Source organism: Amblyraja radiata, chromosome 32 (assembly GCF_010909765.2).
Source record: "Amblyraja radiata isolate CabotCenter1 chromosome 32, sAmbRad1.1.pri, whole genome shotgun sequence".
Taxonomy (NCBI): domain Eukaryota; kingdom Metazoa; phylum Chordata; class Chondrichthyes; order Rajiformes; family Rajidae; genus Amblyraja; species Amblyraja radiata.
Genome location: NC_045987.1, coordinates 27,012,237 through 27,036,477, shown reverse-complemented (window position 1 = coordinate 27,036,477; position 24,241 = coordinate 27,012,237). Strand labels below are relative to the sequence as shown.

At 41.8% G+C, this 24,241-nt stretch overlaps 1 protein-coding gene and 1 long non-coding RNA gene across 3 annotated transcripts in view; both read left to right on the top strand.

The window, feature by feature from the left end:
• LOC116990966 (DAB2 interacting protein) overlaps positions 1–24,241 on the top strand; it is a 649,973-nt gene that overhangs the window by 40,704 nt on the left and 585,028 nt on the right. The gene's annotated exons all lie outside the window — the stretch shown is intronic.
• On the top strand, positions 6,946–23,344 carry LOC116990967. Its single transcript, XR_004416673.1, has 3 exons — positions 6,946–6,957; positions 12,025–12,027; positions 23,207–23,344. It is a non-coding gene; the product is annotated as an uncharacterized LOC116990967 (long non-coding RNA).

The window sequence follows — 24,241 nt, the reverse complement described above, 5'->3', positions numbered from 1 at the left end:
TGTGGCAAGATACAATTGTATATTAACAAAGATCTTGCCCTATCAGAGAGAACTTCTCTACGGAGTTTGGACGTTCTCCCCGTGACCTGTGTGGGTTTTCTCCGAGATCTTTGGTTTCTTCCCACACTCCAAAGACGCACAGGCATGTAGGTAAATTGGCTTGGTACATGTAAAAATTGTCCCTAGTGTGTGTAGGATAGTGTTAATATGCGGGGATCGCTGGTCGGTGCCGACCCGGTGGGTCGAAGGGCCTGTTTCCGTGCTGTATCTCTAAACAAAACTAAACTTTGATTCTACCCATCGCTTCCCGACTTTCTCTACAGGAGAAACTACCATGACTTTATGTGTATCTGATCAAGGGTTTCAGACTTGAAATATCAACTGTTTACCCTTCATAAGTGCTGCCGATTGAATGCTTTCAGCCCTTTTATCTCTTATTTACTGTTTAGTTCATAATGCTCTTGATTCTTTTGAACAAAATGTGCAATTCTACTCCTCGTAAAGGTTAGATCTGCAGATTTACCAGTCTGCCATTCTTTAATTTTGTACTGCACATTTTTATTAAAAATCTGCATTATTAAAGTCCAGCTTATTGATATTAAATACTAATGTATTATTTGCTACACTTTCAGGAAATTTGTTGAGAGCACTAATGAAAGCTGGTTAATTTTCTTTAACTTGATTTAGTATTTGTACCAAACTTCCTTTATCCACTAGTCTGTTTCCTGATTTTCCGGGAGTAATCTATTGTCTATTTTGGTGGCTGTAAACAGCTTTCCGAGGTGTACTTGTAAAATGCGTACTTCGCCTGATTTTACATGCAATTTTGAAATTTGTTTCTCTCCTCCAACTGTGATTTATAATCTAACAAAAATATTCATGCTGTTTACGGTGGGATCAATTTACTTTTACTTCTGAGCTGTGCAGTCTGTCGTGGCGTGCTGTTGAAAAGCAGTAAGGATGAATTGGTTTTGTAGTAAGTACTCCTTTTACTATCTGAAAGTATTTTGCTTGTTATCGAATATGTATGTTACTAAGTAATTGGTATACAAGTAATGAGTCTGGAATTATCTGCCTCAGAGGGCGGTGGAAGCAGGTTCTCTGAATGCTTTCAAGAGAGCTAGATAGGGCTATTAAAAATAGCGGAGTCAGGGGATATGGGGAGAAGGCAGGAACGGGGTACTGATTGGGGATGATCAGCCATTGAATGGCGGTGCTGGCTCGAAGGGCCGAATGGCCTACTCCTGCACCTATTGTCTATTGTCTATTGAAAGCTGAATACATAGGCAATACTTTTAGGAGAAATTGTAGTTCTCCCTGTACTATGTATTATTCCAATGGAGTGGGCAGGTGATGTAGTTCAAGGATAATTGCTAATCAAACATAGCATTTTTGTTAGGAATGACTTGCACAGATGAGAATTAATTGTGGAAATTTATTAATTGGAAGAATATTTAAAAACTATGGGAGCGAAGGGAACTTGCATGTGAAATAAAGTCATTTTGACAAATATGCCCTATAATATTTTTGCTTTAATTCTGTAGCTCAGGGAAAATCTATTTTACATTTGTCATGTACAATTGGCCGAATAGATGTGTAAACTAATCTTAATTTTTCTTCAGGTAACCTCTCGGCATCTCCCTAAAGTACGGTGATGCATTTTTCATAAGTCATCACTTTGTCCTTTCAAGATTTTTTTGCTTTGATGGGTAAATTATCATTTCCATGAGTGGGAAGAATTGAGTTCATGTATTTTTTAGTTGGGCTGTTGAGATGGGGAAAATGCACATTAACATAATGAGTTGCTTTAACACTGTCTAATGTTACCAACTTAGGGCATTTTTCAGTGCTATGTTGTAGAACGTGGAAGAGTTATGATCAAAATCTTATTTTGTGTAATTTGGCTTGGGTTTGTAGTAGTGTTTTGAGTGAAGTTGTACTGATGATTGCTGCACCTCAGCTGGTTTTAGTCATGCAAAACAATGTCAAAAAGATCAGTAATTTGGGGTTGCAATGTTCAGAAGCAAATGTTATAAAACCTTCCTTTGAAGCCTCGGTTAAAATCGGAGTACGATGATCGATCACGTTAGATTGCTGCTGTTGGAAGTTGTGGGCTGTACATCTTATGATTTTTCTTCTGCCGTATTCTCTGAATTCCAATATTGTATAGCTGGGCCAAAACCTTGGCACAAATGCATAACAGTTGAGGCATGTTAGTAATGGAACATGAGACTTGATAACGTTGATACGGAGTAGGAAGGTATCGATCATGAATCTTCCTTTTTTTTAAACTGATAACAAAGATAATAGCCTGAAAGATCATTTGTCTTAGATTTTTCTTTGGCTATATCTTTTCAAAGCATGGATATTATACCGGGCCAACTAACAAAAAGACCAGCATGAGAGGAATGGCCAGAATAATAAATCAAGAAAATAGTATCTTTGTCATTATCAATTTATTATAAAACAATGTGGGTACTGATTGTGGATGATCAGCCATGATCACATTGAATGGAGGTGCTGGCTCGAAGGGCCGAATGGCCTACTCCTGCACCTATTGTCTATAATGTGTATTTGCTCTGAAGCTTTTCAACACCGTGAAATATTCGATTGTGCTGAGTTGCGATAATGGTTAAAACCTGAGGTAACAAAAAAACAAACATGAAATATTCAAGTGAACAAAATGTATTAAAGTATTGACAGAACAGGGAAGTAACTAAAAGGGGCAATTTCAGGCGTTTTGCTTTATTTGAAAGATGTTGTCTTCAGCACTGGCATGGATAATTCAACTCAATAAGCAGAACCTGATTTATTGTGTATCGTGCAGTGCCTGTCTCAAGTCCTCGAGTCTTTTACTGAAATGGGTTAGAGCACTAACACAGTACAACTTAATTCTTGGCAATTGCTTTACCAGTTTAAGATTATCCTTTCTGTGAAATTCTGTAATTTCATTATAAACTTTGCATTTATAGTGCCCACCATAATGTTTGGGACAAAGACCCATCATTTATTTATTTGCCTCTGTACTCCACAATTTGAGATATGTAATTAAAAAAATCACATGCGATTAAAGTGCACATTGTCAGATTTTAATAAAGGCCATTTTTACATGTTTTAGTTCACCGTGTAGAAAGTACAGCTGTGTTTATACATAGACACCCCATTTTCGGGCACCATAATGTTTGGGACACATGGCCTCATAGGTGTTTGTAATTGCTCAGATGTGTTTAATTACCTCCATAATGCAGGTATAAGAGAGCTCCCAGCACTCGGTCTTTCCTCCAGCCTTTCTATTACCTTTGGAAACTTTTATTGCTGTTTATTAACATGACACCAAAGTTGTGTCAATGAAAGTCAAAGAAGCCATTATGAGACTGAGAAACAAGAATAAAACTGTTAGAGATATCAGCCAAATCTTAGGCTTACCAAAATCAACTGTTTTGAACATCATTAATCGCAAAGTGACTGGCAGGCCAAGACCTCCACAGCTGATGACAGAAGAAATCTATGTATAATAAAGAAAAATCCCCAAACACCTGTCTGACAGATCAGAAACATTCTTCAGGTGTGGATTTGTCAATGACCACTGTCCACAGAAGACTTCATGAACAGAAATACAGAGGCTACACTGCAAGATGCAAACCACTGGTTAACCGCAAAAATAGGATGGCCGGGTTACAATTTGCCAAGAAGTACTTAAAAGAGCAACCACAGTTCTGGAAATATTGTGGACAGATGACTAACCTGTATCAGAGTGATGGGAAGAGCAAAGTAGAAGGAACTGCCCAAGATCCAAAACATACCACCTCATCTGTGAAACCCAGTGGTGGGAGTGTTATGGTACTGGCTCACTTATCTTCATTGATGATACAACTGCTGATGGTAGCAGCATAATGAATTCTGAAGTGCATAGACACATCCTGTGTGCTCAGGTTCAAACAAATGCCTCAAAACTCATTGGCTGGCAGTTCATTCTACAGCAAGACTTATCTCAAACATACTGCAAAAGGAACTAAGGAGTTTCAAATTTTTTCAAAGGAGTTTTAATTTTTTCAAAACTAAAAAATTGTCAATTCCTGGGTGGCCAAGTTAATTACCCGAACTGAACCAAATTGAGCATGCCTTCATGCTGAAGAGAAAACAAAAGGAGACTAGCCCCCAAACCAAGCATAAGTTAAAGATGGCTGCAATACAGGCCTGGCAGAGCATCATCAGAGAAGACACCCAGCAACTGGTGATGTCCATGAATCGCTGACTTCAAGCAGTCGTTGCATGCAACAAAATACTAGACATGACATTGCTGTGTCCCAAACATTATGGTGGCCTGAAATTCAAGTTCAAGTTTATTCAAGTGAGTTTATTGTCATGTGTCCCTGATAGGACAATGAATTTCTTGCTTTGCTTAGAACATAGTAGGCATTGACTACAAAACACATGAATAAATAAACTGATAAAGTGCAAATAACAGATAATGGGTTATTAATGTTCAGAGTTTTGTCCGAGCCAGGTTTAATAGCCTGATGGCTGTGGGGAAGTAGCTATTCCTGAACCTGGTTGTTAGTCTTCAGGCTCCTGTACCTTCTACCTGAAGGTAGCAGGGAGATGAGTGTGTGGCCAGGATGGTGTGGGTCTTTGATGATACTGCCAGCCTTTTTGAGGCAGCGACTGCGATAACTCCCCTCGATGGAAGGAAGGTCAGAGCCGATGATGGACTGGGCAGTGTTTACTACTTTATGTAGTATTTTCCTCTCCAGGGCGCTCAAGTTGCCAAACCAAGCCACGATGCAACCGGTCAGCATGCTCTCTACTGTGCACCTGTAGAAGTTTTAGAGAGTGTCTTGCTTGACAAACCGACTCTCCGTAATCTTCTCAGGAAGTAGAGGCGCTGATGTGCTTTCTTGATAATTGCATCAGTGTTCTCGGACCAGGAAAGATCTTCAGAGATGTGCACACCCAGGAATTTGAAGCTCTTGAGCCTTTCAACCATCGACCCGTTGATATAAACGGGACTGTGGGTCCCCATCCTACTCCTTCCAAAGTCCACAATCAGTTCCTTGGTTTTGCTGGAGTTGAGGGCCAGGTTATTGTGCTGGCGCCATATGGACAGTTGCTCGATCTCTCTTCTATACTCAGACTCATCCCCATCAGTGATATGTCCCACAACAGTGGTGTCGTCAGCGAACTTGATGATGGAGTTCGCACTATGACCAGCTACGCAGTCATGAGTATAGAGTGAGCACAGCAGGGGGCTGAGCACGCAGCCTTGAGGTGCTCCCGTGCTGATTGTTATCGAGTCTGACACATTTCCACCAATACGAACAGACTGTGGTCTGTGGATGAGGAAGTCGAGGATCCAATTGCAGAGGGATGCGCAGAGACCCAGTTCTGCGAGTTTGGTAACCAGCTTGGAGGGGATGATAGTATTAAATGCCGAGCTGTAATCAATGAATAACACCCTGACATGAGTTTTTGTTGTCCAAGTGGTCCAGAGCGGAGTGGAGGGCCAACGAGATCGCATCCACCGTTGATCTGTTGTGGCGGTAAGCGAACTGCAGTGGGTCCAGGTTTTTGTCGAGGTAGGAGTTGATTTGCGCCATGATCAACCTCTCAAAGCACTTCATCACCACAGGCGTTAGTGCCACAGGTCGATAGTCATTGAGGCACGTCGCCTTACTCTTCTTGGGCACTGGTATAATTGATGCCCTTTTGAAGCAGGTGGGAACCTCAGACCTCAGTAGTGAAAGGTTGAAAATGTCCGTTAAACTCCATCCAGTTGGTCCCCACAGGTTTTTAGAACACGACCAGGGATACCATCAGGTCCAGGCGCTTTTCGAGGGTTTACCACTCTGAAGGATTTCCTGACGTCGGCCTCTGTGACTGAGACTGAAATACCATCACAGCAAATGGGGGCTCGGGAAGGCACATCAGTATTCTCCCTATCAAAGCGTGCGTAAAACGCATTGAGCTCATCAGGGAGTGATGTTTTGCCGACATTCGAGCTGCCTCCTGATTTCGCTTTGTAGGAGGTGATTGCATTCAGGCCCCGCCAGAGTTGCCGAACATCTATCTCATCCTCCAGCTTGGAACAGAAGTCCCTTTTGGACTTTTTGATGGCCTTACCAAGGTCGTATCTGGACTTCTTGTAGACCACTGTATCATCTGACATGAATGCCCGGTGTCTGGTCTTCAGAAGAGTGCGGATCTCAAAGTTCATCCAAGGTTTCTGATTGGGAAACACTCGGAAGGTTTTGATGGGGATGCAGTCCTCCACACATTTCTTAATGAAGTCTGTAACGACTGTGCCGAGTCCTTGAACATTGCCCAGTCTACAGACTCCAAACAGTCCTGGAGTTGTTCCTCTGCTGCCCCCCCCCCCCCTCACCAGCTCTGTACTGACCTCACCTCTGGAGGGGTGTATGTATAAACACTGCTGTAATTTCTACATGGTGAAACAAAATGTATAAAAATTGCTTTTATTAAAATCTGACTCTGCACTTTAACCACATGTGATTTTTTTTCTATTACAAATCTCAAATTATGGAGTATAGAGGCAAATAAATAAATGATGGGTCTTTGCCCCAAACATTATGGAGGGCACTGTATCTATTAATGGAAATGCGTCATTGTTGCCAGCTTTGGTATTGCAGAGCAAAAATACATGGATTTGAATAATGGAGAGCTGTTAGTTGAGCTAGTTCTGTTTTTTTTTGCCAGTTTATGTCTATTCCTTCTCTCCAGAGATGCTGCCTGTGTCGATCTTCGGTTTAAACCAGCATCTGCAGTTCCTTCCTACTCTAATCTTTTTCTATACTTGTGAAGTATTGTATAAAATAGTGGTTTGAGGAAGATGCTAGAAAAGGCATTTTGCAGAAGCTGTAATTTTTATGTTAATTTGTTACTTATCACTTCAGGTGAAGATGAAGAATCTATGAAAGAGTACATGAGTTTAATTAGGCAGTGCAGCTAATTGCGTGAATTGTCTTCTGGACAATTTGCAAGAAATAATTTATTCCCTCAAGATTGTTTTGAGTGTTATTAACACTACTTGTGGCTTGGATCCCATTCAGAAAATATGCACAATAACAACTTAATTTATAACATTCAATGTAGTTGGAATTTAATAATGTAAGAAGGAAGAAGTCATACTTGTGCAGAATGAATTCTTAGCATAAAACTGCCCAGAACATTGTGCTATCTCTTAATTGATTGATGTGGAATAGGCACTTCACTGAACTTCATTATGGCATTCTGTTGATTTCTCGAGTACGTCAAGCGGTGTGTTTATGTGATGAAGGCGAGCTGCATCGGTGATAGTTGTGTGGGCATTGACCTAAACAGCGGCAATTATGAATCTAAATCTATATTTAACTATTCTTTGCTTATCCTGTGGAAGGAAGTAGTGAATCATTCCGAAGGATATAACATGAGAATCAATTTGACTTTCGCCAAATGGTTTAAGTTGCTATTGTCCATAGAATATGCAACGGTTGAATACTTGCATTTTTGTTGCGTTTAGTTGTATTTAGAATTCTCACAATCACTGTAGATATACCAATTCAAGTAACTGGACGGAATAATTGTTTCTGCAGCTTACCATTACCAAATTTTCATTTGTTCTTTGGGCTACCATATGAATCTCCTATTTTTCATTTGAAAGGGTGATAGTCTATAGCATGATTGGACGTTTTTCAACATCTAGCACATGATTATGGTAATATTAACCATTAATGTGCTTTTAGATCTAGATCAAACCTGGAAACTTGTTGATTGTGAAAGCTGTTAATCAAATTGCCTGCAATGATGTGGTTAGCAGTGTTTTTGTTTTGTATTGCCCCCTGATGTTTATTTGGGTTATAATATTTATGACTGGACAGATAGTTAGCAGTGGGGATTCAGCTTTACTCTATTTGATTTCTCATGCCTGAGGTTTTTTAGTCCAGAAATAAATTTTGATATCCCCATTACCCCTTCACTTTTTCCACATATTTTGTTACGTTACAGCCTTATTCTAAAATGGATTAAATTCATTTTTTTAATCATCAATCTATGCACAATACCCCATAATAAAAAAGAGAAAACGGGTGTTTAGAAATTTTTGCAAAGTAATTAAAAAGAAATAACTGAAATTTTACGTTTACATAAGTATTCAGACCCTTTACTCAGTACGGAACCTTTGGCAGCGATTGCAGCCTCTAGTCTTCTTGGGTATGACGCTACAAGCTAGACACACCTGTATTTGGGTAATTGCTCCCATTCTTCTCTGCAGACCCTCTCAAGCTCTGTCAGGTTTGATTGGGAGCATCGATGCACAGGTTAATCATACGCTGAATAATCCAACCACATTTTTGTTTGGAAGTGGAAAGAACTAATAGAAATTGCATTAATTGCAATGTGTAAAAATAGTTGAAATACTGTATTATAATTTTGCTGCATGTCATTGCGGTATATATCATGTCTTGATTGGTGAATATGTTTAGTTTGTGACTTTATTTGAAGCAGAGGTAATATGTGAATGCTTCATTGAGCATAATTCCGACTGGTAACTACGCACTTCGTCCGAGCACATTATCGCACGTGTCATGCTAACCATCTTAAATGATGACCTAAACTGACATTTGGCAACCTAAAAAGCTGCAAAGGTTGCCCAGCTGGCAACAGGGAAAAAAAGCCCTGTTTTTATTTTGGTTTACATGTGAGGTTGTCGAAAATATGCCCCATTTCTAGCAATGTTACAAAATTTTGAGATTTTAAAAATCAAGTCTGTAATTTATCCCATCAGATAAAGCATAAAAATAAGTTTAATTTGACACCTAATTCACTTTCATATCTCAAGTATTTAAAAAGTTATGGCCATTTTCATACTGGGAAATGAGCATCTTGTTCCCTATTGATTTTCTATGGACATAACAAAAAAGCTGTGATCGTGAACAGTCAAAAGCCCATAACTTTCTTAAAAATTAAGAGAACTGAATGAAATTTTCAGTTATCATAGATTGAAGCATTCTGAAACAAATATAAAATAATCTTACTTGGATGACCTGAAATTAAAGCATATAATTAGTTAGTTACCTAATTGTAGCTAATTTCAGACTTCAATTACTAGATCTAAACATCTATCCATTTCTTAATAAATGATTAACATTTTTAAATAGCCTAAATGTCCAAATAATATTCACAAATAATTCACAATAAAACATGATTTTAAAATCTCATTTACATTAATTTATAGGCCAAATGGAAGGAATTTAGTGTTTAATTGCTGTAAATAAATGCCCATTTAAATCAGCTTTCTAGTGGGTCCCTGTGGAACGCGCTGGTTTAGAACGTTCACATTGCGGTAGATTTGTGCCCCAAATGCCGAGAAAAATACTGCGGGATATAATGGGCCCAAATTGAGCTACTCGCAATATTAAACTTAGTATAAAGGGATCTTTAGAAGCCCTTTTTAATGTAAAAATATACAACCTAACTTCAGCTGTCTGCTTTATGAGACCCTGCGGTTGCTGGCTGTCGCGGGTTTAGAGATTGATTTTTAAACTACTATAACTATTATTCAAGGCCTTTAAACCTAATAATAGCTTTTGCGACGGGGTCTTCCAGCGATTTTCCGTTAATAATTAACTAGGCTGAACATCTTCGATTTGAACAGCTTAGAGAAAATCGCGTTTTAAACCCGCCCCCTCTAAACGGCGCCAAAATCGCGCACACCCACAACGGCAGATTTTCAACGACGCTTCAGGTAGGCTTTGCAACATACCTACCATTTCTGTCCACGCGATTGGGGGCAAAAAGTAATTTATGAAATAGTTGAAGGTGGTTAGTCCTAGGATATTTTGTCCTAAAGTTCCTGCCGCTATATCTTGGAGGTGGTGTGATTTGACTTTTAATTACGTAAACTTGTTCACTTCTTGTGAAGCGAGTCTCCAACCGTTAGCCAGTGTGAAATTACTTCTGTTTAAATACTACCTTGATTTCCCACAGGGTGATACTCCCATTCTGGTACGCACACATTTCTCTAACCATCTCGCAGCCCACCCGAAATCACTGAAGGGCCTGTCCCACTGTACGAGGTAATTCAAGAGTTCTCCCGAGTTCTCCCCTGATTCGAGCTTGTGTAATGTACATACTCGCTGCGTACATTACACAAACTTGAATCGGTGGGACAGTGGGACAGGCCCTTTAGCTCCTTGTCCCACCTTCCTGTACACCTAGAGTTAATCAAGACTCTTGCTTAACATTTGGAAAGTAAGTTATTTTCCTAAGTTTGCATGATGATGGTGAAGGATTTATTGGTTTATCACCTACATAATTTGCAATGTAGGTTCACACAAGCAGCATCAGAGTTTGGAATTGAACCCAGGTTACTGGGCCTGTGAGACTGATTAAACTGCTGCCATTGTAATCTGTTCAGATGGGCACGTGGATTGGAAGGGTTTGGAGGGATTTGGGTCAAATGCAGGCAAATTAGACTACCGCAGTTATAAAACCTGGTCATCATTGATGTGTTAAGCTGAAGGGCCTGTTTCTGCATTGCATAATGGAGTCTCTAACTTGATATATTTATTGTTTGGATTAGACATGATAATTTTAGACATTAGACATGATAAATTTCTACTTTAAATAACCATGGACTGACAAATGTTTATTGTAATTTATTCGAGCTGCTTTACTAGTGCAGGATCATTTGAGTTTTTCTGATCATGCTACATTGTAAGCAAAATAAAATGTCAAATAATATTGGAAAGAATGTGCAGTTTACTGTGTTCTCCCCTCCCCCCCCCCCCCCCCCCCATATTTTGTGTGTACACTTGAGGGTTCACATTAAATTTACACTAGATAAGGGGATTGCTGGAAACACTAGCATTCGCCGATCCATAAATCCCCTTGAAGGTGATGTGCCATCTTGAATTCCCCACAGTTCCTGTGAGGAAAGTTCACAAAGCTGTTAGGTATGGTTATGGGTTTTGATTTGGCAGCAATGCAGTAATGGTGAAATATCTGTCCTTTGTGGTGCACAATAAATTTATCAATATTTTATAAAATATCTGTGAAACAAACTTGTACAGCAAAAGTTTAAGAATAGGAAGCTGGAACACTAATAAATTTAATGTCCTGAATGAAGGGAAGGTTGATTTGTTTTTTCCCCAATACTGTAAAACAGAACCTAGCAAATTAAAACTGGTGGTTGTTAAGGGCCTGTCCCACTTACGCGTCCTTGGCTCGCAAATTTTGCGACCTCGTGGTTGCTTGAGGTGTACGGGCACCGTATGGCCGCGCGGGGCCGGTCCCACTTAGAAGCGCGGAGGGGTATGGAGTTGTGCGGGGCCGGTCCCGACATCGCGCGGGGCTCTGAAATTCTTGCAGTGAACGATATTTTCGCGCGCCAACGGCCTGTCGCGGAACTGACGGCCAAAGTGGGACAGGCCCAAGACCATAGCGCGACGCAACGTCTCACCTTCAACAGCAGCAGAAGCAGGCAAACGATCGCCGAACTCGGCCTGGGGCTCACGGCCGTTGCGGTCCGGATCCGCCCCCACTCTACACCCAGAGCTGGGCCAAGAAAATTGAAGATAGACACAAAATGCAGGAGTAACTCAGCGGGACCAGCAGCATCTCTGGAGAGAAGCAATGGGTGACGTTTCGGGTCAATATCCTTCTTTTCAGACTGAAGAAGAGTCTCGACACGAAACATCACCCATTCCTTCTCTCCAGAGATGCTGCCGGTCCCGCTGAGTAACTCCAGCTTTGTGTCCATCTTCAAATGACGTCACGCGCTCCAGACGGCTGTGCGTACGCATGTAATCGCGCCCGACCTTCGCTCGACCGTCTCGGATCAACGCGACCACGAGGTCGCGTAATTTGCGTGCCAAGGACACGTAAGTGGGACAGGCCCTTTACTTGTGTTAAGTCTACCTTTGACTTGTGGGAATCATTCAGAAGTGAAATAGTGAACAAGGGCTGATGTCTTTCTGTAAAAAAGAAAGGCATGGACAATAGATAGGAGATAAAGAGAAATTCAGCCAGAGGGTGATTAGAATGCACGCCCTAAAGGGCCTGTCCCAATTGGATATTTTTTTCGGCGTCATATCAATGTCGCCAAAGATTTTGAACATTTCAAAATCCAGCGGCGACAAAAAAATGTTGCTGTAGCGGCACCTAGTGGTTAGGCCACTGCTCCTATGCGAATCCTAGGCAATCCTGGGAAGGTGTCACGAGATATATTGGGGGTGTGCCCTAGTATATAAGTCCTGACCTTCCCTCTCTCGCTCTCTTGCTCTTCTGCTTCCTCTCACTTCATGAGAGTGTCCTGCCACCGCAGCAGGAGCACAACCGATCCCACGAGGCAACAGCCTCTCAACAACTACGACTATTATGTTAGAGTGTTAAACATCCATGTATTTCCAACCTACAATGCCCGAATAAAGAATCCATTTATTCACGACGTTTGCGCCTCTACATGGCGACTCTTGAAAATACACCGCGCGTCAAACGTCATCACGCTGCGCAACGCCGCATTACACCGCAAATTTTCCGGTGACCTGATACGTCAGTCAATGAACCGACAGTCGCCTAAAAAATCTCCAAGTGGGACAGGCCCTTAAGGGTGGTGGATGCAGAGACTCTTGTAACATTTTAATTTCTGAGATGGGCACTTGAATTGCCAAGGTGCAGTAGATTAACAAAGTGCTGGAAAATGTGGTTGGAATAGATGGGGACACAACGGCAGATGATGGAATTTTGGACAAAATACAAAGTGGGTCAGGCAGCATCTGTGGAGGGAATGTACAGATAACGCTTTGGATTGGACACCACCTTCAAACTGATTCATAAACTACGAGTAGGGGGAGAAAGCTGGATAAGCAGTAGGGGCGGGACAATGGATACAAGTGGGCGGGAAGCATTTGATTGGCAGATAGGTATGAAGTAAGTGACAAGGCGAGAGTTGAAAAGGAGGCAAGGGTGTCAGCTAAGGAGAGAAGATGGGTGAAAAGCAAAGGTGGAGGTGAAAGAGGGGGTTGAAAAGGAAATGGTGACTGGAGGATCGCAATTGAGTGTATGAAGGAAGGGCAAGGAACAGATTGGGAGTGGGGAGGGTGAGATGGCTGGAGAAATCTGTGCACACTAAAGTAGGGAGGGACACAAGAATGAGGTGAAGAAGGGTCTCGACACGAAACGTCACCCATTCCTTCTCTCCGGAGATGTTGCCTGTCCTGCTGAGTTACTCCAGCTTTTTGTGTCTATCTTCGGTGAAGAACCATTTAGCCTGAAATGTCATCTGTTAATTCCGCCTGACCAACTGAGTTCTTCCAGCATTTTGTTTTGCTTAGTATAGATGGTTGGCATGAATGCTAAAGGCTGAAGGGCTTGTTTCTGAAATATTATTTGATGGCTCATAGAGGCAGGACACAATCAAGATTTCCCATTTGCTAATATAAGTAAAATAAAATTAATTAAAAAGAAACCGCAAACACACGTGGATTAAATTATTTAATGTGTATTCATTTGCCCAATATTTGATGCAATGGAACTGTTGATTCCAGGCCTTGCCTGTGTAGTAGTGCACAAGCCATGCAGTCGCCTCCCCTGTGGTTGCAGTATGCTTGGGTAAAATTTGTGGGAATTTTGAGGGAGGAGGAATAGATGAGGTGAATGGAGATAACAATGGTCAAAGAAAATTGCATATAATTGAGTGTAAAATATTTGAGGGAGAAGAATCGAAGAGCAGCAAGAGGATTACTGGAAAAGATTGTAGAAGTTGGTGAGAATGAGGGGGAAGAAGGGAGACGTTAGACTGAAACCACTTGCCAATGTGCTTTAAGCAATGCCAATTATTCTGCATTGGAAAACAGATTATTTTGTGCAATTACAAATTTTGTGTGCACTTTGGCATGGAGTGAAGAAAACATATTTTTCAATGGGTAATAGAAATAGACGTAGTAGTTGGCTGGCTACCTATTAACTAATGATCCTGCGTGTGAGCTTTGAGTTTATCCTTTGCACAGTGTGGCCTGGATATCCCACAAATTTTACTGTAATTAATTTTAAGCTTGAGCAACTTCCATTTTATTTTGTCATCTTCTCTTGGGAGAGTGGAAAGAAGAGGCCAGCTGTGAGCAGATTAGTAGTCATTTATAGACCTGTTCAGAAGACCCACATGCACTGCTTTCACTGAGTGGACTCTGCCAAGTTAACACATTAGTGGGTGCAATAAAAATTAAATGTTAATGAGCTCATTAAACATGCTCATCAGTAAAATCGTCCATGGAGAACTGTTTCCGTGAGCACAGTTTATGCTGCACTATCTTTGAAGTTTGGCACAGAGCTGAAAGTAGTCCTGCCTGATGCCAACTTTGGTTCTTACACAGTGAACAGATGGTTGGATTGCGTCCAATTGTAACTGCTCAGCAGCATGGGACACTGGTAATGCTTTATCAAATATGGCTTATTAATCAAAAATATATATAGTAACGTTTTCTGTACAGCAAAGTGGCTTTCTGAAAGTTAAATACTGTTTGGTACGTAACCAAATACTTTGGATTTGGCTTTTTCGGAGAAATTGACCTCCCGTTTAACCTTTACAACCTTGTTCTCTGTGTTCAACTCCCAGATCTTGAGATTTTACTTTATGTTTGTTAATTGATTTAAAGTTTACTTTGAATGTTTTGTTTGTGAACCATATTAGAGATTGGTTTAAATCTAAATAGTTTATAGGCTTATATTTGCACTGATATCTTCCAGGTAATCTTTTGTTGGTGTGTTTTGAACTAGGGTAACTAATTGGGAGTTGTGCTGTAATGGTTATCAATATCATTTGCTATTTTGTTTAGGACCATGCTGGAACCAATAATATCACTACAAAATATTACTATCATTTGATATTTTCTCCCTCATAACCATGTGCGTGGCTGGATAGTGTTTTAGTAGGTGTCCAGTGGAAATTGTAATTCACCATTTTTCTTTTGCCAAGGCAGTGCATGAAGTTGGGTCATAAAAGGATATAATGTCCAAGAGCAGAATGGTCCATAAATGTCTGCTGACCTGTGCATTTTCCAGCAGTTTGTGTTCATTTTTTATGATCATTTACTTTAGAGATACAACACGAAAACAGGCCCTGCAGCCACCGAATCTGTACCGACCAATGATCACCCATACACTAGTTCTATCCTACACACTTGGGACAATTTACAAGCCAATTAAACCAACAAATCTTCACATCTTTGTAATGTGGGAGGTAACCGGAGCATCCGAATGAAACCCACGCAGTCAGACGGTGAACATGCAAACCGACTTCCGGACGTCCTGTGGAGGTGCCGCCGTGGCAGTCGCCCTCCAGAGGTAACGTTGAGAAGCCAAGACCGAGGCTTCGCAGCATCCGGGGGTGGAGCCTCGTGGCCAACGGTGCCTGGGTCTGAGGAGCCTGCGGCTGGGGCCTGGGTTGGTTCCATGGAGGCGTCCAGAGAGGACCCGGCAGCGTTAATGGAGAGGTCGGTGAGGCGGTCGATGATGGTGCCGCACGTGGAAGTGTGGACACCGCTGCCGAGAGATGGGACAAAGGAGAACCCGGCGTGGGGGGGACCGCCGTGAGGGAGGGACAAGAGCAATGGGAACCCGGGGGGGGGGGGGGGGGGGGAAGGACAATGGAGGAAATGGTGTTGGGGGGGACTGCTGTGAGGGATGGGGAAAGAACAAAGGAGGACCTGGGGGGAGGATTTATAACTTTGTAAGCGGCCTTTATGGGCGACTATTTGCATACCTTGTGATGCAAGCAAAGAATTTCACTGTGACTTGTCACATGTGACAATAAAATATTCAATTCAACTCAACTCCACAGACCGCACCTGTAGTCAGGTTTGAGCCTGGGTCCCTGGCACTGCAAGGGAACAATTATTGTGCTGTGCCTCCATGCCTACCTATGTATTTGAATGAATTGTAATATTCCATAAACAATTTGAATAAAGTTTGCTGAGATCTTCTTAAAGCATGTGGGGACCAACTGGCTTTAGTTTATGTGGATCTGGCTTTGCGATTAGTATCTTTGCCTGCAAGTGCAGAGTACGCAGCTCCACGTTAGAAATGCCAGCGCCGCACATTAATATTATTATATTAAGGCCCATTAATGGGGGCCCCATTAGTCTGCAGCCGTGATTACGTGATTCGAGTCAGCTTGCACCATAGCAACAGCGTTCCTAGCTCCGTGTACTTACCGTGTTATCTCCGAGGAAGTAATTTCTCCCAAATTTGGACCAAGCAATTCATTGTGCAAACTTTTTTTATTGGGATTGCAGTGAAAAATGCACGCACTCTGAAATATAATCCAGAAATAATAATATTAATAATAAATTTTATTTATGGGCGCCTTTCAAGAGTCTCAAGGACACCTTACAAAAATTTAGCAAGTAGAGGAAAAACATGTATGCGGGATGAAATAAATAGGAGAGACATGACTAGTACACAAATTAAAGACAGAATTCAATTCAAAACACAATATGAGGCAATTCAAGCACAGATGAAAAGGGAGGGGGACGTGGGGCTAAGGATAGGCAGAGGTGAAGAGATGGGTCTTGAGGCGGGACTGGAAGATGGTGAGGGACACGGAATTGCGGATCAGTTGGGGGAGGGAGTTCCAGAGCCTGGGAGCTACCCTGGAGAAGGCTCTGTCCCCAAAACTGCGGAGGTTGGATTTGTGGATGGAGAGGAGACCGGCTGATGTGGATCTGAGGGACCGTGAGGGTTGGTAGGGGGAGAGGAGGTCAGTGAGATATGGGGGGGGGCAGATGGTGGAGGGCTTTGTAGGTGAGGACCAGGATTTTGTAGGTGATCCGGTGGGAGATGGGAAGCCAGTGAAGTTGTTTGAGGACTAGAGTGATGTGATGCCAGGATTGATGCCAGAAATGATTGTCACTATCATGATCGAGAAATTAGTGGCTCCATTTTTGTGAAATAACTTCAGGATCACTTTGACTACTGTTGCATCTTTCAACCACAAATTGTATTTTAAAGTATTAGGTATAAATCATAATTTAAATGGGTGATATAACTACATAGGTTAGAAATTGTGATATCAATAGATTACTTTGTTGTCAATCTTCATTTAACGTGGGCCTGAGGCATTAAAATGATAACATTTAGTCTCTAGGTTTTTTTTTAAAGATAGTAATATTCAGATGTGGCTTTTAGTACAGACATCAATGATGGTGATATCAGGTCATTTTCTATATCTTCTTATTTGTTTTTAAATTTTGAACTCCAGCCGACACCTTATTTGATAAGTTGCTTCTTTGTTACCGTTTCTGATTTAACTCCATGCACTGTAGCCCAGAGATTATCGCTAGTTTTACTGTAATTTTGGAAAACTTGGAATATTACACAAACTATCAGAAGTCCCTTGCGAGGGAAGGCATAGGGACAGAGGAGGTAGAGTCACTGTAGTTTGAGTTGAGGAATTGCAGAGGCAAGAAGACACTAATTGGTGTTATCTACAGATCCCCAAATAGTAGCCCGGATGTAGGGTGTAAGTTGCAGCCGGAGTTAAAACTGGCATGTAACAAATGTAATGCCACTGTGGTGATGGGGGGTTTCAATATGCAGGTAGACTAGGAAAATCAGGTTGGTTCAGGACCCCAAGAAAGAGAGTTTGTAGAGTGCCTCCGAGATGGATTCGTAGAGCAGCTTGTAATGGAGCCAACCAGAGAAAAGGCAATTCTGGATTTAGTGTTGTCCAATGAACCAGATTTGATAAGAGAACTCGAGGTAAAGGAATCGCTTGGAGGTAGTGATCATAATATGATTAGTTTTAATCTGCAATTTGAGAAGGAGAAGGTTAAATCGGAAGTGTCAGTGATGCAATTGAACAAAGGGGACTGTGAAGGCATGAGAGAGGAGCTGGCCAAGGTAGACTGGAAAGGGATCCTAGCAGGAATGACGGTGGAACACCAATGGCAGAATTTTTTGTGCATAATCTGGAAGACGCAGGATCATTTCATTCCAAATTGGAAGAAAGATTCTAAGGGGAGTAGGAGGCAACCTTGGCTGACAAGAGAAGTTAGGGATAGAATAAAATTAAAAGAAAATAAATATAACACAGTATCAATGTAACAATATTTTGAGATTTTAAAAATCAAGTCTGCAATTTATCCCATCAGATAAAGTATAAAAAGAAGTCTAATTTGACACCTAATTCACTTTCATATCTTCTGTATTAAAAGAGTTATGGCCATTTTCATACTTGGAAATTAGCATCTTGTTCCCTATTGCTTTTCCCTGACTTAACACAAAAGCTGTAATCAAGGACAGTCAAAAGCCCATAACTTTCTTAAAAATTAAGAGAACTGAAAGACATTTTCAGTTATTATAGATTGAAGCATTCTGAAACAAATATTAAACAATCTTACTTGGATGGCCTGAAATTAAAGCATATAATTAGTTAGTTACCCAATTGTAGCTAATTACAAAATTCAATTACTAGATCTAAACATCTATCCATTGCTTAAGAAAAAATTTACATATTTAAATAGCCTAAGTGTCCAAATAACATTCACACAAGAATTCACAATATAACATGGTTTTTAAATCTCTTTGTCATGGATTTATAGGCCAAATGGAAGGAATTTAGTGTTTAATTCCCGTAAATTAATGGCCATTTAAATCATCTTGCGAGTGGGTTTTTGAGGAACGCGATCGTTTGGAACATTGCGGTTGTGGTGAATTTAAACCCCATATCGGCAGCAAAAATACTGCCGGTTCGTATGGGTCCTAAATCACCGTTTCGCAACGTAAAATGTGGATTAAAGGCATCTTAAGAATCACTTTTATACATAAGATAAACAGCTTTCCTTTACCTGTCCCGTACGTGAAATCTGTCGGTGTTGATGGCTTTAGAAACTGATAAATTACTCCAGCGCTGAACTTGTCGGGCGAATTAAATTTTTTTTTAACAGAACGGCCGTCGGAACAATTCTTCAGTAAAAGCTTGCACTCCGAGAAGATATATCCAGGACAGGAAGGAGAAAAAACGCATTTTAACCCCTCCCCCCCCCCCCTCCCCCCTCAAAGGCGCCAAAGTCGCGCACATGGCCAGTGGCAGAACTGCAGCGCCGCTGAAGGTAAGTTTTGTAACATACCTAAACACAGCAAAGAGTAGTCGGAAGCCAGAGGATTGGGAAACTTTCATAGGACAACAGAAGGAAACAAAACGGGCAATACGGGCTGAAAAGATGAAGTACAAGGGGAAGCTGGCCAGGAATATAAAGAAGGACAGTAAAAGCTTCTTTAGATATGTTAAGGGAAAAATAGTAGCAAAATCAGATGTGGGTCCCTTGAAGGCAGACACGGGTGAAATTATTATGGGGAACAAGGAAATGGCAGAGGGGTTGAACAGGTACTTTGGATCTGTCTTCACGAAGGAAGACACAAACAATCTCCCAGAAGTACTGGAGGACAGAGGATCAAAGGGGGTAGAGGAACTGAAAGAAATTATCATTAGGTGAGAAATAGTATTGGGTAGGCTAATGGGACTGATGGATGATAAATCCCCTGGGCCTGATGGTCTGCATCCCAGGGCCTTCAGGGAGGTGGCTCTAGGAATAGTGGACGCATTGGTGATCATTTTCCAATGTTCAATAGATTCAGGATCAGTTCCTGTGGATTGGAGGATAGCTAATGTTATCCCACTTTTCAAGAAAAGAGGGAGAGAGAAAACGGGGAATTACAGACCAGTTAGCCTGACTTCGGTGGTGGAAAAGATGCTGGAGTCGATCATTAAAGAGGGAATAATGGGGCATTTGGATAGCAGTAAAAGGATTTGTCCAAGTCAGCATGGATGAAGGGGAGCCAGTGGATGTCGTGTACCTAGACTTTCAGAAAGCCTTTGATAAGGTCCTGCATGGGAAAATTAAAATTAGAGCACATGGTATTAGGGGTAGGGTGTTGACGTGGATAGAAAATTGTTTGGCAGACAAGAAGCAAAGAGTAGGAGTGAACGGATCCTTTTCAGAATGGCAGGCAGTGGCGACTGGAGTGCCGCAAGGCTCGGTGTTGGGGCCGCAACTGTTTACCGTATATATTAATGATTTGGAAGAGGGAATTAGAAGCAACACTAGCAAGTTTGCAGATGACACAAAGCTGGGTGGCAGTGTGAACTGTGAAGAGGATGTTAGGTTGCAGGGTGACCTGGACAGGTTGAGTGTGTGGGCAGATGCGTGGCAGATGCAGTATAATATAGATAAATGTGAGGTTAACCACTTTGGTGGCAAAAACAAGGGGGCAGATTATTATCTCAATGGGGTTAGGTTAGGTAAAGGGGGAGGTACAGCGAGACCTGGGTGTCTTTGTACACCGGTCACTGAAAGTTGGCGTGCAGGTACAGCAGGCAATGAAGAAAGCTAATGGAATGATAGCCTTCATAACAAGAGGATTTCAGTATAGGAGTAGAGAGGTTCTTCTGCAGTTGTATAGGGCTCTGGTAAGACCACATCTGGAGTATTGTGTGCAGTTTTAGTCTCCTAATTTGAGGAAGGACATCCTTGTGATTGAGGCCGTGAAGCGTAGGTTCACGAGATTGATCCCTGGGATGGCGGGACTGTCATATGAGGAAAGATTGAAAAGACTGGCTTGTATTCACTGGAGTTTAGAAGGATAAATGGGGGTCTTATAGAAACATATAAAATTATAAAAGAACTAGACAAGCGAGATGCAGGAAAAATTCCCAATGTTGGACGAGTCCAGAACCAGGGGCTACAGTCTTAGAATAAAGGGGAGGCCATTTAAGACTGAGGTGAGAAAAAACGTTTTCACCCAGAGAGTTGTGAATTTGTGGAATTCCCTGCCACAGAGGGCAATGGAGGCCAAATCACTGGATGGATTTAAGAGAGAGTTAGATAGAGCTCTAGGGGCTGGTGGAATCAAGGGATATGGGGAGAATGCAGGCATGGGTTATTGATTGGGGATGATCAGCCACGATCACAATGTATGGCGGTGCTGGCTCGAAGGGTCGAATGGCCTCCTCCTGCCCCTATTTTCTCTGTTTCTATGACTATGTTTCTAAGTATTTTCCTATATAGTCATAAAATATCAAAAATATTAATTTCCAGTTCCTATCCTGTAAAATAAAATAAAAAGCAGTAACTTGCAGATTCCTACAAATACATCAGAAGGAATAATTTCCCTTATTGGACCAAGAAGGATTCATTTGAAGCTGAAGAAGGGCTTCGACCTGAAACGTCACCCATTCCTTCTGTCCAGAAATGCTGCCTGTCCCGCTGAGTTACTCCAGCTTTTTGTGTCTATCTTAGGATTCATTTTCATAGTCACTAAAATATAAGTAACCGCCATATGCTGTTTATAGTCCATTATAACATGCAAAAATTAGAAGCAACCATTTCCATTTAAAATATCACAACATGACCTACTGCCTGAAGACTGGCTGCGTGGTTGTTAACATGAGATCGTCATCAGGTTAAATTGGTGTTTTGAGGTAGATTCCCGTGGAAACAGGTAAAGGGTTGGTCCAAAAATGGCTCCATCAGTGTTACAAAGTGTACTCATTTGTCATAAAGTGAAGGTTAGCACTACATTGGACCAACCCCCTCAAATACATGCTAAATTGAAAACTAAACGATGATAGCAATGTACATTATTCATTTCTAAAGCTCGCACTTCTGTATCAATGTAGGTATGTAAAGACTACATTTTATTACACTAATATAGAATGAAAGTATGAAAAAATATCTTGGCATGTGTTCATTGATATTTTATTCACAGTATTAGGATTTCATAGAGGGAGAGAGAGAGGTTGAAAGAAAGAAAGGAGAAAAAAAAGTTGGTCAACAAATAATTAGAGGAAATCACAAGAAAGAAATTGGAGAAATATATGTGTGTGTTATGTATTTATAGACATCCATCACATATATAAATATGTGTATTAAATCTCTTTTTTGAAAATGTTCAGAAAATAAACGAGATGGTCTCGCTGATGACGTCACAATGGATCTGACTGCCTGCCGCTGCTCGCGCTGCGAGTGACATCATCTCTGTTCTGTCTTCTGTACTTCTTGGCTTCGTAACTTTCATCTTCTTTAAAGTTGTCACTTCGCGTTTTTAAACAGCAGCTCAGGTCATGCTGCGTGTTCCGCTGGGCTCCTTGATGTTCTAGAACATGGCAGCGGCGGTTGTTATCACCGCGAGGGCGAGGGTCAGCGCTGTGGGAAGGTGGCCATGGCGGCCATTACTCCCTCTGGGAGTGACCGTCTATGTCATGTCATGGAGACCTGCGATTCCTCCGTCGATCGCAGGGTCTCGGGGAATCGTGATGTCTTTTCGTCGCTGGTGATCCCTATCCCTCTGATCTTTGGCCATGACACTTAACAATTCCTGTCTTAATTATAACCTGACCCACCACAATTTGCCTACTGCCACAGCAGATCAACAGTGGATGTAATCTCTCTGGCTCTGCACTCAACCTTGGACAAAAGAACACATATCAGGCTCTATAGACACATGTCGACTACAGCTTGGCATTCAACACCATTAGCCCCTTAAACTTGTAATCAAACTGGGTCTCTGCTCATCTCTCTGCTTTCTGGAGTATTGGTGTTGTGGGCTGAAGGGACTTGTTTCCAGAGGGCTAGTATGGACATTGTAGGCCGAATGGATTCTTGGGCTGGCGATTCAGTCACTCAAGCCTGTTGTGCTGGCAACTCAGTCACTCGCAGCTGGTGGGCTGGCTGTTAACTCATGGCTATTCTTGAAATTCTTGAAGGGTGCAAGGTCACCAAATTCAAGTGCAGTTTCTTACCACTTCTAGCAGGGTGCGAGGCACCAAATTCAAGTGCAGTTTCATACCATTTCAAACAGGGTGCAAGGCCACTAAAGACAGCAAGTCATGACCTTTCCCTCCTCCATCTTGCAGAGACTAAGCCACGCCCACACTTCTGGGTTTTATAGTCCCTCCCCCTCCCACCAGAAGGGGTGTGGCCTTCATGGCGTGATTGACAGAAGAGAGAATCTCAACATTTGTTTAAACACTAATAACTTATTTTTCATAGATGGGTAAAATCCTCGGCACCTAATGAGCGGAGGGGGGCTCTGAGTAAGAAGGCCAAAAATCACAGCCGTACGTGGTAGCGTTTTCCCTAAAATCAATATACAGCGTAAACAGGAAGTGGTTAAGATTAGACTTTTAATTATATAGACGGCAACGCAACTTTAGCATTCTCAAACGAACTTTTCAATTAGGCAAGGCAACTTCTGCATTCTCAAACCATCTTTTCAAATAAGCAAGGCAACTTTAGCATTCTCAAACCAACTTTTTAATTAGGCAAGGCAACTTTAGCATTCTCAAACCAACTTTTCAAGTAAGTAAGTTTATTGGCCAAGTATTCACATACAAGGAATTTGCCTTGGTGCTCCGCCCACAGTAACAACATGACATACAGTGACGGTTACGAATGACTCAGAAAACACTAAACAATAATAATAAAACATTAATGATAAAACACCATTGATAAAGCATGTGAACCAACAAAATTCCAGATCAAAGGGAGGCTACAGATGTTTGACTCTTGAGTAGAGCAACTACTCGTGGATAAAAACTCTTTTTATGTCTGGCTGTGGCAGCTTTGACAGTCTGGAGTCGCCTTCCAGAGGGAAGTGATTCAAAGAGTTTGTGGCCAGGGTGAGAGGGGTCAGAGATGATCTTGCCCGCTCGCTTCCTGGCCCCTGCAGTGTACAGTTCATCAATGGAGGGAAGGTTGCAGCCAATAACCTTCTCTGCTGATCGGACCTTTCGCTGCAGCCTCCAGGTGTCGTGCTTGGTGGCTGAGCCAAACCAGGCCATGATGGAGAAGATGAGAACAGACTCTACGATGGCCGTGTAGAATTGGACCATCATTGCCTGTGGCAGATTGTGCTTCCTCAGCTGTCGTACGAAGTACATCCTCTGTTGCGCCTCTTTGACTGTGAAGTCGATGGTAGCCCCCTACTTAAGATCCTTGGAGATGATGGTTCCCAGGAAATTAAAAGACTCCACAGAGGTGATTGTGGTGTTGTTGATGGTGAGTGGGGTGAGAGCAGGGGTAGCTCTCCTTAAGTCTACAATCAATTCCATTGTCTTACGAGCATTGATCTCCAGGTTGTTGCGATGGCACCAGGACGCCAGCTGTGACACTTCCTGTCTGTAGGCAGATTCCTCGCCACCCTGGATCAGTCCAATCAGGGCTATGTCGTCCGCAAACTTGAGAAGCTT